The 5,315-nt window shown below is 38.4% G+C and overlaps 1 pseudogene; it reads right to left on the reverse strand.

Annotated features, from left to right (window-relative positions):
* Positions 1-1,420: 1,420 nt before the first annotated feature.
* On the reverse strand, positions 1,421-2,729 carry LOC123456546 (annotated as a pseudogene).
* Positions 2,730-5,315: the final 2,586 nt, after the last annotated feature.

Here is a 5,315-nt window from a genome sequence, read left to right on the forward strand (position 1 = left end):
TTCATTTTCTTCTTCAGTGTCTTAAGGTTTTCATTTTAGAGGGTTTTCCACTTATTTGGTTATTTATTTTTAAGTATATTTGGAGCTAGTATGAATTAGTACTGCTCTCAATTTTGGTTAGAGAATAAGCTTCTTTTTGCAGCTGGCAGTGAGTACTGGATAGACACAAAACTCATAAAACGGCTGGGATTGACTATTGAATGCTAAGCACTAGTTGTGATTATACATATATATTACTCCTGTAGGGAAATATTGTGGAAGAAGGGGTGAAACAATGTAAAAATCAGAAGATGGGGGGATGTGCTATAAATGTCTGCCTCTTAGGGATGACATACCTATTACATTTATGTCTTCAAAGTGACTGTAATTGTGTACACAAGGTCTGCACAATATTGGAATCACATACATTCCATCATAAATGGGGGAGAAGATTAAGAATTGGCATCAAAATGGAAGAACGATTAGTTGGGAAGAAGAGGGTATTCGGTGAAGGGGAAAGGAGCAGCAGACAAATGAAGGTAATACGTGAGATGGTGATAGAAATTATGTAAATATATTTAATTATAATAAAAAGTTGAGAATATTGTGAGAATAGTGAAAATGGCAATTCCAAGTGTCTCATGGTCTTTAACAGACACTGTGTGCCCAAATTTTGAATATAGTCCTATTGTCAAAGGCTTCACACTCAGGGAAGTATGGTTAAGTCATAGGCTATCCAATTCACACTTTGATTTCTGTCTGATTTTGTGAAAGATTGCCCATGAATCTACTATACCAGCAAGTTTCAAGAGTATCCAGACACTGCTTCATGTAAAAAGAAATGTTTGAATGGGAAGATTGCTCAATGATTAAAAGCACGGCTTGAAAAGATTGCTGGCCCAGCTTTTTTTTTTTTTTTTCTCAGTACCTATGTAAAGCCAGATGCACAGAATAGTTCATATATCTGGAGTTCATTTACAGTGTCAGGAGCCTTGGATCATGCATATTCAGCCTGTCACTATCTTTCAGGCTCAAATAAATATATAAACAAGTAATGTTTTTAAAAAATGATATGTTTAAGAAACCCACTAAAACATACATTAAAAGTTGTTTGTTGTTTTTCTTGGAGGGGGGAGCTTGAGAGACTGTTCATTGGTTCATGCTCTTGCCTACAAAGCCTAATGGCCCTGGTTTGATTTCCCATTACCCATGTAAAGCCAGAGACACAAAGTGGCACCTGTATTTGGAGTTCCTTTTTGCAGTGGCGAGAGCCACTAGCATGATCATTTTCTCTCTTTCTTCCTTCCAACTCTCTCTCTCACCCTCTCTCTCTCCTTACAGAAAAACATATTTTTGGAAAAGATGTTTGAATTTAAAGACCAATTTACCTGTGTTTCTGAGAAACTGACAACACACTGTTCCTTACGCATCCAACTTTTACTTAACTACAATCCAAATTAACAAAATAGATGGTGAAAAGGCAATTTTGATTGTGAAAATATAATATAGGCATAAACAATATGTTATCTGTGGCTATCATATAACCATTGAGTTGTTTTATTATGACTGGGAATGAAACATCCTTACGATTTGTAATTTTCTTTTTCATGGTCTGCTATTTACTTTGAAGCCATTGTGGTAAGTGGATACCACTCCATCCTGGAGCTAAGAGGTCCCAGTGAATGTCATTTTCATCAGTGACATCAAGCTCTGCTAGTTTGTGGATGAGAGTAGCTTCATCCTTCATGGTCCACTCAGTAACCCCACTCTGTTTCCAGTTCAGGTGGTTGAGCCATTTAGAACGACACTGTTTTTCTGAGCGAGTGCCCACGTGGTCAGCCACAGCTGTCCAAGGCACACCTTTGTTGACATTGTCACCTGGATCTGTGCTTGACAATTTGTGAACGACCTCTGAAAGTTTCTTCTTCTTTTGTCCATTTCCCTGTGTTTGGAGTACCCATCATCCTTTGGCACTGATCTTTAGCAGAAGATGCACTTCTTCGTAGTGCCACCCCTGTGGTCACCCAGTCATTGCCGTGCTCTGTCTGGAGCTCCTTAAGCTTTTCAATTTCTTCGAGGGTGCACTTTCCCTCATGGTCACTGTTGTCATACATGTGAAGCACTCTTTTACAAACTCTATACCAAGGCCGGTTCAGCCCCCATGATACAGTCTTGTAGAAAGCTTCTCTTTTATCATTTGCCTTCTCAAAGATGAGTTCTCTAACATCTTTTATTCCATGTATGTTCCTATAGCATTCAATATTTTGTATCAAAGTATGATTTTCTTCCTTGGTCCACATCCCTTTATTCCATTTATGTCCTTGCCTGGCTAGAGAATCCTTTTCCTCATTAGTCATAAACCATGCTTGTAGAACTGCTGAAACATCCTGATCCTTGAATGGAGATACTTGATTGAGTTGCTCATTCTGTAGTATCTGGGCCTGCATCACAGTCCCTTCAGTAAGCTCATTATTTTGCACCTCGGTTGATGTGGTCATGGCCATTTCAAAGCTCTGATCCTTTTCCCAAAGTGGCAGAACAAAGTCTGACATGCCAGGAATAGAATCACCAATGCTCTGGTCATTCTCCAATGACAGACAAGGCTTCTCCTGCAGAGGGTCCACACTGTCAGCTTCATCAGCTCCACTGTGAGGGCCGAGGATGAGTTTCCTTTCTGTGTCCTGAGTAAACATCACGGAGGGCTCAATTTCAACTGTTTCGCTGTCACAATCCTTGTCAACTGTGCTCATTTTTACCTTAACTTATCTAGATAGTTTTGTTTTCCTGTGCACCACTTTTCAGTTTTGAGTCTTGTAAAACCAGCAAGTAGATTCTAAATAGGAAGCAGGACATAGGAAGCAGGTATGGGTAAGCTGAGCCACTGGACATGGGGCTTCCCTCAATGATGTCTGATATGTTGCTTTATGTTTTCCCCCAATCCAGTTTGCAGTGGCTGGTTGATGGCAAGTCTCTGAGATCACAAACTTAGTTCAAGAAACTGCAAAATATTCAGACATGGAGTCTTCACAAAATTGCTGATTTGCCTCCATATCCATTGCCACACTGAAAAATAAAAATGTTGGGCATTGAATACTTCCAACTTAGCACTGAATTTTAAATACAGAATCATTCTGTCACCAGACATCCTAACTGAAATGAACAGACATTGGAATATAGTTTCTTCATATGGGATTTTAGAGTAAATCAAAAGCCTCAATTTCCAATAAAGGTCAGGATGCAGTTTATGTTTACATACTAAGAATTTTCCACATAATGCTTCTTCCACAAAAACTTAAAAGGCTTTCCTATGACCTGCTGACAATACATGTGACTTTCTCAATTGAATGTTACTCTCACAGAATAAAAAGTTCCAGTACAATAAAGATCAGAATATGATATGCTACTTTAGAGGAATTTCTTGGCAGAAATGAGTTAAATTATTTAATGAAGGTTGATTTATTTTCAAATTCATTCCAGTTTTTAAATATTATTTTCCTGCAACCTGTATACCCATTTTGTTTTTTTTTCAGTGACTTGCTCTGGCATGAAGAATAAAGGTTATACACAATGAAATTACATTATAAGAAAGGTTTGGTAGGTAATTTGATCTTAGGTGTTTCACTATATAGAAAGTTATTTGAGGGGCTGGAGAGATGGCTTAGCGGTTAAGCACTTGCCTATGAAGCCTAAGGACCCCGATTCGAGGCTTGATTCCCCAGGACCCACGTTAGCCAGATGCACAAGGGGGCGTGCGCATCTGGAGTTTGTTTGCAGTGGCTAGAAGCCCTGGCACGCCAACTCTCCTCTCCCTCTCTCTCTGCCTCTTTCTCTCTGTCTGTCGCTCTCAAATAAATAAATAAAAATAAACAAAAAAATTTAGAAAGTTATTTGAGGACTGGAGAGATAGCTCAGCAGTTAAAGACCCTTGCTTAAAACGTTTAATGGTCTAGATTTGATTCCCCAGTACTCATGTAAAGCCAGATGCACAAAGTGGCACGTGCGTCTGGTGTTCATTTGCAGTGACAGTTGGGTATGGTTGTAGCCATACTCTCTCTCCCTCTCTCTGCTTGCAAATTAACATTTTAAACACTTTATGAAAAACTTAAATGTACATTGAATGCTTTAAAATATTAATTTACATAAATCCTTTTATATTCATGTGACAATGACTGGTTTATTGAATTTTAAAATTCACCATCAATATCTTGTCTTATGTAACCACCTCGTGTGTGTGTATATGTGTCCTTGTGTATGGGTGCATATTTTCCCTGCATATGGCAAACTGAACTGTCAGACAGAGTATATTATTTCTTTTTTTTAGTTCTTTTTATTTATTTATTTATTTATTTATTTGAGAGCAACAGACACAGAGAGAAAGACAGAGGGAGGGAGAGAGAGAGAGAATGGGTGCGCCAGGGCTTCCAGCCTCTGCAAACGAACTCCAGACGCGTGCGCCCCCTTGTGCATCTGGCTAACGTGGGACCTGGGGAACCAAGCCTCGAACCGGGGTTCTTAGGCTTCACAGGCAAGCGCTTAACCGCTAAGCCATCTCTCCAGCCCCAGAGTATATTATTTCTTAAGACCTATGTACAATGGTTCCAAACCAGTATAAGTGAATGTGATCAGACTGATAAGATGGGAAGCATAACCAGAGACCTATCAGAATAATCTGTGACAAAACTGATACTGCTCTCATGAAGGTGACCAGAACCATTTTGTATTTTGAGAGTTGTTCTGAGTTCTTAGTGAAAAAGAAAACAAACATACCGTCCTAGTTGCTGTAGGAGTCATGACTAGCATAATAAACTTTGACACAAACAGAGGAGCATGTATTCTCATAAGTATAAATAAAATGCACATTGACTCAATAGTTAAGCAAAACATAATTTGAAAGGAGTAATAGAATGACAAGTCCACAGGAGATGGCTGAGAAATTAAAAAAAAACAAAACAATGAATATTGAAGGGAATAATTTGAGAATAAATAAATGGTTACCTAAAAGTATAACCTCCTGGAACTTTTAAAAGCCATATGAAGGTTACAGTGCAATAAAAAATATCCACAGAAGCCAAAAAAAAAAAAAAACATGTTACCAGGGAAGGGGAAACCTGTCTGACTGGCATCATCAGGACCATACTGAGGCCAAAAGAAGATTATTATGGCAATAGAATTATGAAGAAGTGTCTGACCTTACAAGGCAAAATCCATCCAAGAAGGACATCTGTTCTCACTGCCAGGATTAGACAAGTGTAGACTATAATGATTCAAACTGGAGGTGACAGAAATTTAATAACAAAATTCCTAAAAAATGCAAAAATAAGAAAGTCATTTATTAG

The sequence above is a fragment of the Jaculus jaculus genome, chromosome X (assembly GCF_020740685.1).
Source record: "Jaculus jaculus isolate mJacJac1 chromosome X, mJacJac1.mat.Y.cur, whole genome shotgun sequence".
NCBI classification, from domain to species: Eukaryota; Metazoa; Chordata; class Mammalia; order Rodentia; family Dipodidae; genus Jaculus; species Jaculus jaculus.